At 45.6% G+C, this 13,394-nt stretch overlaps 1 protein-coding gene across 4 annotated transcripts in view; it reads right to left on the bottom strand.

Moving 5' to 3' along the window:
- The window catches only part of NAV2 (neuron navigator 2), a 383,600-nt gene that overhangs the window by 84,408 nt on the left and 285,798 nt on the right, over positions 1–13,394 (bottom strand). The gene's annotated exons all lie outside the window — the stretch shown is intronic.

Below are 13,394 nucleotides of genomic sequence, written 5' to 3'. Positions count from 1 at the left end.
TCCCAGGAGGCAGCCCGAGTTCCAGGGCACAGTCCCAGCAACCCAAGGCCAGCTCCAAGGCCACCAGCTGTCCCAGATTTGACTTCCACTTGGGCTCCTGCCACCCCCCCAGCCGCTGAACCAGGTACAAGCATAAATCCAGTCACAGATCCATCCACCAGCCCGGAAGCCTCAAAAAGATCAGAGAACTCCCAGGTAGGTCCTGCTCCAAAGCAGAGCTGCTGCTTAAGAGACCACCCCCGCCCTCTCAGAAATAAGCAGAATCTGAAAAGCCAGGGAAGGCCATGCTTGCCAGTATCCTGTGCACTTCGTTGAGTCCTCTGCCACAAAACGTGCCCTTCTTCCAGCTGAACCCACGTTTAAACTTGTAGATAAAGCCATTCTGAGCCATCTGCCAAGCCCAACAAGGAAGGCAGAGTGGTGGGTAAACCTAGGTTCCCATGCTGGGTTTGCTTCTTTTTTTCTTTTTTTTTTAAGATTTTATTTATTTATTTGACAGAGACAGAGACAGCCCGGGAGAGAGGGAACACAAGCAGGGGGAGTGGGAGAGGAAGAAGCAGGCTCATAGCAGAGGAGCCTGACGTGGGGCTCGATCCCATAACGCCGGGATCACGCCCTGAGCCGAAGGCAGACGCTTAACCGCTGTGCCACCCAGGCGCCCCCGGGTTTGCTTCTTGCGAGCTGTGTGACCTTGAGCAAGTTATTTAACCTCTCTTAGTTCCCATTGCCTCACCTCCAAATTCAGGATAATAATATTGCTGGCTTTGCAAAGAACATGAAATGAGACAATGTCTGTTAGATGCTTGGTTAGCAGTAGGTGATAATGAACATTGTTTTCTCTTCCCCTTGTCTGGCTTAAAAATAGAAATGTTTCTCTTTGGGCAGCTTTATAGCAGCCCTAGTTAACAAGAAAAGTACTCATACTTAAATCTCCCATGCTATCTCTCCTAGAGCCCAGTTTCCAGAAAAAAAAAATCCACCCAGTAATTTGCAGTATTAGTAAACACAACCGCAAGTTCACCCGGCTTCTTAGATTCCAAACAAAACCTCCAACTGCAAGGTATTTTCATCAGGGCCCTTCAAACCACTAGCAGCCCTTGCCGGGGCCCACACTGCCTCTCTCCAGCTCTTTCCTTCCCCCCAAACTGAAAGGTCTTCCCCCAAAAGCCTGGAATAAGGATCTAAGACAGCTGGGTGATCAATACCCAGTCTTTCAGGCTCTACAGCCTAATTTGGTAAGAGAGTCTGGAAAAGACTGACATTACCCAAATGTAGGTGGACCAAGGACATTTGGGTAATGCTCCGGCTTCTTCCAGAGCTACCGAGTTTAGAGTGAAAGGAGCTGGGGGTGGCAGGGTGAAGGATGCTGAACTCCTGACCAGCGGCTCCCCCACCACACAGCACACGGGGGATTCTGGCAGCAGCACCACTAGCTGCTCTGCTGGCTTTCCAATACCACTCAGGGAACGACAAGGCAGGACACGCAGCACACCCCGCCCCAGGCCCCAGAAATTTTAGGAAATCATCCTACCTGGTAAGGTTTCCCGGCCAGAGCATTTCACTACATTGTGGTCCTTAGAGAAAGCGGACAAAGAAGCCGAAAGAATCTCACGGTGGCAGCTCGTCAGCCAGTCAGCCAAGCCAGCCCACGTTGGGCCAGGGAATCCCAGGCACCCTGCAACTCTGCTACTAAAGGACCAGTCAGACTGGGATCACTCTTCCCCAGCCCAGGAAAGAAATCTGATCCACCAACAAAATTAACCCCTTAAGTGCTGAAGGAGCGAGAGGTCAGGCCTGAGTGCTAGTATCAAGTCAGCTGTGAAAAGTTTCAGCCAAGCAAAAGCTGACACCAAACTCTGAAACCATTACCGTAAAGCACCTAGTAGGAGGGCCCTCACGAAGGTCCCAGGGGAATCTGCAACAATGGGTCAAGGGGAATAAAATCTAAATGTGAAAAAATATTTTAAATCCTCATGGACTGTTTACTGTGCCAAAATGTTGGGAAAAGTCCTTTCTTTCAAGCCAAAAGTGCTACTATTAACAATGACACACACACAAAAAATCACTGATGAGAACATGTCTTAGCTTATTCCGTTGACAACTGAAAGCAAAGCATTTGATTGAAATGATTAGCCTACAGAGATAACTTCTGAACCCGAAAGGGAAAAGATACCTATCTGTATAATGGACAATGACGTACATAGTTTCCGGTGATGTCAATTTTGATACAGGGTCAATAAAAATACACATTAACTCCTGATGCTACTTTTTTTTTTAAAGATGTTCACTCTACGCATCGCTACTTTAAACATTACGGTACAAAGGCTGGGAGGGGAGGTGGGATGGGAGAGAGTCCCAGTTCTGGGATGGGAAGGGGTTGCACCGACTAATCCCTATTAAAACCTGTAATCAAGGAATTCAGAAGGAACTATGTAAATAGATGCTGTGAACAATGAACAACTGTTTTACTCTTGAAAATTCAAAAGCAAAATTATGTTATAACCACAAGCTTTTATTTTAAAATGAAGAAGGATTAAGATACTCTCCAAAACCCCAACTCCCTCTCCAAAAATCCTACCAGTTGGCTCCTGGCAACTTTCAAAGACTTTCTCTGAGAAAGGCTCCCCCCACCCCCAGCTTGGGCTGTCTCTCCAGAAGGATGGGGGCGTAGAGGGGTGTGTGTGTGTGTGTGTGTGTGCTGGGGGTAGGGTGGGGGAGGAAGTAATAACTGGCTCCAAGCAGGGTCTTGTGTGGTCAGAGTTTGCTCAGCAAACACAAGCCTTTCAAAGGGGGAATGAAGAGCCAGTCCTCCCCCAACCAAGAGGGAGGGAATAAAAGGTCAGCTCAGAGAGGAAACAGGGTCTAGTGGGGCTTCCCAGGTGAATGTAAAGGCAAACGTGTCCAGGAGCAGAGATTGTAATCTTGAAGGAGTCCCAACTGAAGTTAATCATTCACATCTCACCCTCAGGGCCCTCCCCCACTTGAAAAAATGCTGCCAGCATCTGCAGTGGGGAGTGGGAGGCAGAGGCCAAGGCGTGGGGGAAGGGTGAATTTGGGAAGGCGGTGTGGCTCAGATTTATTGAGACAAAAAGTCAGAATGGATCCAAGCTCTGTCTGACGAAGATGTTTTAAACCGTTCCCCGTACCTTCTGCACTGTCCCTGGAACTGAATGTATCTTTAGAACATGACTTGAGACCCTGGCTGACCTCTGTGTTAATTTGGGTAGAATGGGATGGTGACTATATACATGGAGACCTAGAGATACGGATATGGATAGACACACACATACACATACAAAAAAATCCCCACTGTTTATTATACTAGTTCCTTGTCCTTGTTTTAGGCAAATATAATATGTAAAAATCCAGATTAACCACCAACATAAATTAAGGACTTCCTATCCATTCATTTAGTCATTCATTCAACTAACTGATATTTATTGAGCACTTGGTATATGCAGATCACTGTTCTAACTGCTGAGGATACAACAGTAAAAAAAAAAAAAAGTCAAAAAATTCCCTATATTAATGGAACTTACCTTTTAGTGGTAAAACTATACAATAAATGAGACTAAATGTAAATTATATAGTATATTAGTGATAAATGCTAAGAAGAAGAACTGATAAAGGGAAGAGGATATGATTGGTGGGGAGAGGGAGGGAAGGTTGTCTGAAATTTTTCTTTGATTGGTTAGGGAAGGCCTGCTGAGGGATGATTGTTACTACAGACCTGAATGAAGTATGGAAGTTGGTTATGTGACTATCTGGGGGTAGAGAGCCTTCCAAGAAAGGAAATGGTCCGTGCAAAGGTCCTGAGGCAGGATACAACTTGCACTTTCATTCCAAGAACCCAGAACCTGGTGTGGCTAGAGCAGAGAGAACAGTGAAACAAGAGAAACCTAGGAGGAGGTCAGGCCAGAGAGGCAACGGGTAAAGAGAGGGAAAAGGGTGGCTAAGGAGAGCTCAGTGAGTTGCTGTAAGCCTCTTGGCTTTTTCTCTCAGAGAGGAAAATTTTTGCAAGGGCAAGTTTATTGCACAAGACAATGTGCTTGGGGGTGGGGTGGGGGAGATATCTCAGTCCTCTTTCTGTGGTTAAAAGCATCACATCTTCAACACCAAACACTCTGAATTCTTTGTAGCTAGGGGTTCACATTTAGCCAGAGCTTCCTCATGCTATGCAAGATAACAATCAGTGTGGCTAAGAGGTCCAACAACAGAGGGAGGGGAAAACATGGAAGGTAGGTCAACCAACTCCATGAGAGCAGATGCCCTTTGGCGCTTTTCAAAGAACTAATTTTCCCCTGTCATTTCTGACTCTGACTTCTAAACAGGCCAAATTCCAAAGACCTTCTAGAATTCAAAGCATTTTTCTCTATAGAAACAATGTTTCAATGATGTTAAGGTTCCCAGGTCAATTCATGGAGCCCTGTTTTAAACCAAAAAGGAGCTGATAAACTCTGCTCAGGTACCAAAGAGTAGAAGGAAATATTATACTTGGGCTACAGGATATAATTAGAGAAAACAGAAGACAACTGAAGTAAATCGAAAAAGACGTTCACTTATGTCTAATGAGTACTTTATTAAAACAACAGTAATAAAGATACATGGCTGCTTCTCCAACATCAGCAGTTTCTCCCTTTTTATGGACTCTTTCCCAAAACTCGCAGATTTACCAAACAAAACAAAATCTTCTTTAACCCCATGTCCCTGGTCTCCTTTGTGACCATGCTAGTCTTTGCTCTATGTTACAGCAAAACTTTTTTTTTTTAAAGATTTTATTTATATATCTGAGAGAGAGAGAGAGAGCATGAGTGGGGGTGGGGGAGAAGCAGACTCTCTGCTGAGCAGGGAGCCTGACATGGGACTCGATCCCAGGACCCTGGGATCATGACCTGAGCAGAAGACTGATGCACTCTTGAAGGAGACCTCTCAGTACTTCAAGTCCTGTGGCCTGTTCTCTCTTTAATCAGACTTGAGTCCCCACCACTCCAATGAAAAAACGTTTTGTTTTTCCCAAGAGCATTGACGGCTTCGTTGCTGCCAAAGCCAATGGTCCTGATCCTACTTGAGTTTTCATAAGCGCGTAGCATGGTGGGCAGCTTCTTCCTCCTTGACTGGGTCTCTTATCAGGTTCCCCCATCCGTATCAGCAGCCAGTTTCTTCCTCACTCACTGCCTATGTCTCAGTCTCCTTCGCTCGCCCTCCTCCTCTCCTCTCCAGACCGGCAGGGTCCCGGCCCTCCATGTCCTCTCTTTTCTACCTGGTCTTTTCCTAGGGGATCACACCCAAGGCTTCAAATATTAGACACAGATGGGCGACTTTCAAGCTTGTTTCTCTAGCCTGGCCCTCTTTGGGTACTTGACGCAACTCACATCTATCGCACCTTGTACAAAACTCTTTTTTTTTTTTTTTAAGATTTTATTTTTATTTATTTGACAGAGACAGGGACAGCCAGCGAGAGAGGGAACACAAGCAGGGGGAGTGGGAGAGGAAGAAGCAGGCTCATGGCCGAGGAGCCTGTTGTGGGGCTTGATCCCATAACGCCGGGATAACGGCCTGAGCTGAAGGCAGACGCTTAACCGCTGTGCCACCCAGGCGCCCCAAAACTCTTGCTTCCAACTTCTAGCTTGTCTGCACTCCGTCTCCCAAAGTCCTCCCGTCTCAGCCAGTGTACACCTATCCTTAGCCAGCTTCAGTCCCCTCTTCCCTTACTGCCTCCTGTATAATTCCTTAACAAGTCCTTTTGGCCATACCTCCCCAATATACCATGAACCTGGTCATTACTCAGTATCTATGGGAAGATGGCTTTGATCCAACCACCACCATCTCTCTTCCAATATCCACCTCCTTGGCCACTCAGCCTTCCCTCCTGCCCTGCTGGGCTCCATCCTCCACACAGCAGCAACAGTCATCTTTTTCAAGTGTTCATCCCATTGGGTTGCCTTCTGCCCCAAACCCTCCAATAGTTTCCCAGGGAGCTTGGGAAAAAAATCCAAATTTGTTTAGAAGGTTCTATATAATCTGGTTCCTGCTCACTCCCTCTGCCACTCTGCCCCTCCCCTTCATTATGTCCAAATACAGGACCTGGTCCCTCGAATGTACCGGCCTCTTCCCATTTCATAGGCCCTATACTGGGGTTCCTTCTGCCTGGAATGCCCTTCCCTACCTCTCCCCATGGCTCCCTCCTTCTTGTGGTCAGGTCTTGATTGGGATGTCACCTCCTCAGGGATATCTCCCTAGACTCTGGCCCAGTTACTTCCTACTCCGTGATTCTTCCTGGCGCTTACCAGTCAACACATCATCTTCTTTCCTGGGGAGGGGTGTTTGTATTTTCCAAAAAAATAAGTGAGCTCCTTGAGAACAGGAGGGCTGCCTGCTTTCATTCTTAGTGATTTCCTCCCAGTGCCAGTGGTACCACTGATGTGGTCTTGGCCCAACTGGGTACAGGAAGACAAAACAGGGAGCTGAACATTCTGTGCAGTCTCCTGGGGACTCTCGGTACTTTCAAGGACTTCAATTTCATGGTTTTTAACTTTTTATTTGGCCAAAGACCCATCTAAGAATCTGATAGAGGGGAGCCTGAGTAGCACAGTCAGTTAAGCATCTGACTCTTAGTTTCAGCTCAGGTCTGATCTCTGGGGCATGAGATCGAGCCCCGTGTTGGGCTCCATGCTCGGCGTGGAGTCTGCTTGATTTTCTCTCTCCCTCTGCCCCTTCCCCAGTCTAAAAGAAATAAATAAATCTTAAAGGAAAAAAAAAAAGAAGAATCTGGTAGAAGCTCAGGCCTGCCTCCCTGTAACAAAAATGCATACCGACAACATTTTGCACAGAATTTCAGGGGATTCACTGACCCCCTGAAGCCTGTCCATATACCCCAGGTGAAGGGCAGCTGCTTCTGGGTTTTATGGCTCTGACTTCACAGAAGGTCTAGTCCCACGTTTATACTAGGATTGTTTCCTTCTTTCAGGAGCCAGTCTTAGACTCATTGGGGTCACTTTCTACTGCTAATAACAAACAAAAAGAGAAGGGAGGCAGACTCTCTTGGATGAATGAAAAAGAACAGGAAGAGGTTAAGAGATCTGTGCCAACAAGAAGCATCTCATTCCTGCTGTGGAATTTTACCGAGTGTGATCTGCACTACGTGAGGGGAAGCAGAGAAATACTCCCGGCGGGCTCTAGTGAAGGAATTCATACTAGGGAGTTTGTCATTTTAACAAAAATCCTAAGAAACCAGGTAGCTTTGGAGTAGAAGATGAACACCATTCAACAAATAGCCAGTGAGTATCTAACCCGCACCAGACCGGACATTGGGAAGAAAAGAGGGCAGGTGAAGGAAAATGCCCCAGCTCTGATGGGGCCACTTACTGGGAGGACACAAACAAGGACAATCATTCGGAATGTAACGGCCAAAGCGATGAAGGAAATAAACAGGGTTTGGGGAAACGGGGCTACAGGAGGTGCTTCCTTGAAACAGAGCCATCAGGAAGGGCATCTCCGGAAGTGGTATTTAGGCTAAGATGTGAAAGATGAGAGGGAACCAGCCAGCCATCAGAAGAGGGAAGCCAGGTGTTCCAGGAGGAGGGGACGTCAAGTGCAAAGGCCAGAGGGAGGGAAGAGCTGTGTGTCTGAGGAACTGAAGGGTGGCTACCACGTTTTGAGCATGGGTGGGGAGGTGTTAACGGAAAAGAAAGCTCATCCTCTGGGGAACTCCAAACCCACTAGTAACAAGTGATCCCAGTGAGGCGTCATTAAAGAACTTTGGAGACGGAGTCAGTGTGCCTCTGGCCCTCCAGCCTTCTTTCTCCACTACCTCAATTCCTTTCTGGGGTGCAGGGGCTGTAGTATCCATGGGAAATCCACCTATCCTGCTGAGGGGCTTGTGCAGAATCTTTGCTTCCACTTGCTCATGGCCCAGCTTACTCTTTGCATTTATACACACTGCGGGTCCTGCCCTGCTTCTCCAGGGAGGAGGTGATACTGTCCTCCAGTCTTCTTACAGAGATAGTGAGCTGCATTTCAGCTCCAAATCTTTTGTCTTGTGAGCTTGCAGTCTCGGTTACCTTCAACTGGTTAATTCTTGGGATGGTCTGGAGCCCACCCTTGTGGGTCCTCACACGTAAAAGCAAACCTTCTCTTCCATCTTTAAACAAAAGGCCTGGTTCATCAGGAAGAGTATTCAATCTGTTCTCCATTTTTACTTCCCTCCCATTCCAAATCTGAAACCCGAAGCTTGTTAACAAACCTTGCACAAGGGAGCCTGGAGAATGTGAACATGGGTGTCAGCATCTTCGGCCTAAAACCAAAATGCAGACCTTCCATCCTCAATTCAACATTAGAGACGCCTTCTCTAACAGGGTGTCTCTCGGTCAACTACAAATCCATCCCAAAATGGCAGCTTTTCCAACAAAGGTCATCTGAGACCAAAGTTATTTTCAATGACAACAATAATTCGGATTTATAGACTTTGTTGCCTATAAATCTCATCTCGTTTAATTCTCACAACTATGCGAACATGTATATTAGAGAAACTGGAACTCAGTTGTATGACTCACAGTCATACAACTGCTAAGAGACAGGTTCAAGACCACACCTTCGGATGCTAAATCTTGTTTGACTTCCATGACCCCACTCTGCTTAAGGTAGTGAACACCTCCAACAGATGCCAACAGGTGCCAGCAGGTGCCACCAACACATTTACTGGGCCAGGGCCATCGACAGGTTATCCCAAAATCCTTTAGCTGCTTCTAACACTTTTGGCCTTGGTCTAATCTGGATGTACTCTTTTACCAAAGTCCATGGTGTCATGGCTTCTACTATATTTCCAGTTGACTGTTCTCTTTAAGATACTGGCTGGATGTTGCTTTTATGTGCCAGGCATTGTGCTGGGGAAACAGTGGTATGCAAAAGAGAGGCAGTCTCTCCCATTATCCTCATGAAGCTTGTAGTCTGGTATGTGCGGGAGTGTCAGGCAGTCACATAAAAACCATACACGTTTCACTGCAAACCATGAGGCATGCCACGAAAGAGGAAAGCTGTGAGAGCATCCGATAGGGGAGAAGAAAAGATGCCTGTCTGTGAAGTCAGAAAAATGTGTCCTTAGGCTGCCTGTACTAGAATGCTGGAAGTTGACAATCTGTGAAAATGTCCACATTTGTGCCTAGATAGAGCCTTCTACCAAGTAAAATCTAGATTAGTCCATCAAACCCCATCCAAACACCCTTGGCTAATGACAGCAGCCACAAAGATTGCTGTGTCACTGTGCCCATGGCCGACAGGAGTAAGAGCAGTTCAGAAAGTTAGTTCATCCAGGTTTAGGAAACAGTTTAGAGTTAAAGCCTTCCTGTAACTTTGGTAATAAGTGTGGTTATTTAGAAGAAAATATGAGGGATGCCTGGGTGGCTCAGTCAGTTAAGCATCTGCCTTCAGCTCAGGTCATGATCTTGGGGTCCTAGGACTGAGCCCGGCATCATCGGGCTCCCTGCTCAGCAGAGAGTCTGCCCCTCCCTCTTCCTTTGACCCTCCCCTCTCCTCCTGCTTTTTCTTTCTCTCTCAAATAAATGAAATCTTTAAAATAAATAAAAATTAGAATTAAATTAAAAAAAGAAGAAAATATGAAAAACAAAAGCCTAAAGAGGCAAATCCATGCAACAATTTGTTCATTTACTAAACCGAAAAATGAAAGGAAATTTAAAATCGTATCATTGGCTATAAGGAACTGTATTTATGTAATGGTACTATAGGTGCATGGGGAGAATTCTAAGAGTTCAAATATTTATTTTTGCAGCTGCAGGACTATCTCTATTAGAATGGATGGGTAATGAATTAACTATTTCTAAAGTCACCCTTTGGCTTTTTCTAATGTGGCTCCAGCTACAGGGACATCCTTGAGTGTGCCCATGGCAGGGAGAGATAATGAGGGAGGGGGTAGGCGGGACTGGGAACGAGACTGGAAAGGAAACATGGCGGTACTACTCATGGGCAGCCTTGAGCGGACTGCGATATAAGCCAGCAGCCTTTGACCGTGGCAGCTTTCACGCTGTGGAGGGGACTGCAGAGCCGTGGAGAAAAACCAAACAGGAGCTGGGTTGGATCAAATCACTTCTTGACTGTAGCTCTCCGACTGCTTGCCTGTTCACTGAGCCAGCTGCCGCCCCGAGACCACCCCGAGGTTCTCAAACCCCCCTCCAGCACTAACGTTTTGTAAGTCTATATTCCTCATCTCCCAGGGAAATTCCTTTTCAAAAGAAAATTCATTTGCCTTGTGAATTTGACTGATGTTCCATCTGTCCCCCACTGGGGACAAGAGCCCTTGAACTTTACTGCAGACCTTCTAGGTGTCAGGTGCTGAATCGAATGATGTAAATACCTCATCCCACAGAAACCTTCCGACATCATGAAGTGGTAGTCCCTTGGAGGAAACCTGTTCTATACGTGGCTTTGGTATTTCATGGTTTCCTTTGTGGGCTTATTGGAGCTGTAAAATAGGTTCACAAAACCTTCCACAATCTCTAAACCACAATCTTGTCGAAGTCAAAAGAAAAAAAAGTTAGTTTGGCATAGAGCCCAGCTCATTCTAGGTATTTGCCTAGTTGTGACACTAGCTGAAAAGTTACAGACTGGTTAAGAATTACACTCCTTCTGTTTGACCGCTAGTTTCTAAGAGAAAAACTGTCCTGAATGAGGGAAGAAAAATAAAACAGAGTGACCGGCACATAGTAATAACTGCTTACAAATTTTGCTATGGGTATTGAAAACCAACCGTGTACCAAGGGTTATACAGTGCTGATATTAAAACTCACAATAGCCCAGTAAGATAGACTTTATTATCTCCAACTCACCGATGATCTACAACTCCAAGAGGTTAAGTCAGTTGCTCAAGGTCACATAGCTAACAAGGGCTAAAGAACAAATCTGCCTGATTCATAAATCAGTATCCTTTTTGAAATTTTTTAAGTTCTCATTTTCACCGAGTTCTTATCATAGAGGTTACTGTGCTAAATTCTCCGGTCTTGTTTAATCCTTCTTATGTTCCCTGTGTAATAGGTATTATCATCCCCAGTCTACATGAGGATATTAAGAAGCAGTGGGCTAAGTAACTTGCCCAAGGCTGCACTGCTAATAAGAATCCCCTAAGCAGAGTCCATGACTGAAACCACCTTAATCATCTCCGAATTTTTGCCTCGTGCCAAGTATTAGCCCAATGGGGACAATTTTCACGATCTCACCAAAAGCCACTTCACTGGTGGAATAATAAGCATGCACTGACAACCTTTACCTGTTGGTTTCCTTCCCTTCCTCTGTCTCTACAGGTGTAGGTGACTCCATGGGTAGGTAACACCCCAGGTAACTAGTTACTCCTAGTTCTGTACTTTCATTTAAGTTCAAAGCAAAAGATAAAAACTCTCATTCAGTTCAGAGCCTAGTGCACACTGATGTGCCGTTTGTAGGTTCAGCTGCAGGCAGTGAGCTGGACTTAAACAGAAACTCCATTCTTCAGCCAACCTTCTCTCTCAAACATGGCACCAGGAACAATGGAGTATGGGTACAGAAAGGGTGTGAATGGTTCAGGGCAGCCCTGTCTCCAGCAGCCAGAACATACTTGACACTATGTTCTTCCACAATCCCTCAAAGCATCCTCTGTGCACACACATGTCAGAATTATTAGGAAAATATAGAATACGGGCTTTATGTGCAGCCCAAGCTAGGGTGCATACATTTAGCTCCAAGAATGGCCTTTGCATTGTTGTTTATAAGAACAAAAGGAGGGGAATGCCGTGAACATCCAACAAGAGGGAAAGAGTTCATCCAATTGTAGCTATGGAACAGACTACCATGTGGCCATTAAAAATGATGTTGACAATCCTGATACAAAAAGATGCTGATGCTGTCGTGTCAAAATACAAAAGTAAATTACAAAACACTTCTCTTTTTTTAGAGGCGGTGTAGGGGAGCTGTTACTATTAAGGCCTGGAGAGTCGTGCTCCCTGGCTCCGCCACTTCTGGCTGGCTGACTCTGGACATGTTCCTTAAGCAGTGTACGTATCTGTTTCGTCAACTGTACAATGGGTTCTTACTCCTAGAGTTACTGGAAAAATTAATCAATGTATGTAAAGAGCTTATAACAGTGCCTGGCTCGTAGCAAGTACTCAAGAAAGTTTTGATCCTTTAAAAAATAAAATGAACAAGTGCTAACATGAACAGAAAATTGTCGGGAAAGCACCGAGGTGCTAACCGTGGTCACAGCATATCACTACATCATATGGTATTATGACCTTTTACTTTTTTCCCTGTTTATCTGTATTTTCTATCTTTCCATAATACAACAGAAGCTTGGTTTTTTTCTTCAATAAGAAAGAAACTCACATTTAATTTTTTAAAAAATCCTAAGTTTTAATGAGAAAAAGTAACCTCACCCAAATTTCTGTTTTAAAAAGAAGCTGTGGGTCAGGCCAGGTAATGCAAAACCTGGAGTCTGGAGAAACTGCATGGTATTTCCCGGTCCTTTCTAGTTTGGTGCCCTAATAACAAGAAAGGATTTGCACCCTAGCACCTTGGCCCTGAATATGCACAGGCAGGGCTGGGGAGAGGAAGAGAGCAGAGAGACGGGAAAGCCTGAGAAAGCCCGAGAAAGCCAGATTTCATTCGCAGCAATCCACTTAGTTTAAAATGTCAGGAAGTTGAGTGGATTAAGGGTATTAGGGCCGCTATTCATAAAGGTGTTTTGTTAGAACTTCCAAATAGCAATCTGGTGAAATAAGACTTGCACAGCCTTAAATGAAAGCCTGTTACAGTACTTAAAGTTTCCTAGAGAAGAAAAAAGACCCTCAGGTATTAATTTACCTAAAGAGCAGCTGCCTGGAAGACACTGTAATGTATCCTATGTAGCCAAGCTATAAAATAGGTTATCCGTCACAGAGCCAGGAAGCTGGAGCCAGATCACCCAGTGGTAGAGGGGCAATGAACAGTAATGAGAGGCATGTCAGCATGCCGCTAAGAGTCGCAGCTGGACACATATTATCGACTTGTGTCCCTTAGCAAATCCAAGGACATTCGAAGCGGCTGGAAATCAAGAGGCAGAAAGCGTGTTTAATTTCAAAGTTCACATTTGTTTTTAAAGTGGCTAATCTGGGACGGGCATGTTGTGGCAAACTCTGGGGAGAAAAGAAACAGAGACTCCCATCCGGAGCCCCCAGCAGCACAGCATGCCCTGCTAAGTCACTTGATGTAAGTCCTCAGTCTTGCATACACGGGGCAAACACTCTTGTCCGTGAGGCTCTAAATCACATGTCCAAGAAAAATTCCATTTTCCCCCGTTGCTTCTTATGAGATCGTAGGAGGTCCCGAGAGACAAGACTCCTTCACCATCAGGGGAAGGTCGGATGAAGGGGAGAGGT

Source organism: Ursus arctos, unplaced genomic scaffold (genome assembly GCF_023065955.2).
Source record: "Ursus arctos isolate Adak ecotype North America unplaced genomic scaffold, UrsArc2.0 scaffold_23, whole genome shotgun sequence".
Lineage (NCBI taxonomy): Eukaryota > Metazoa > Chordata > Mammalia > Carnivora > Ursidae > Ursus > Ursus arctos.
This window is presented reverse-complemented; position numbering and strand designations above follow the sequence as displayed.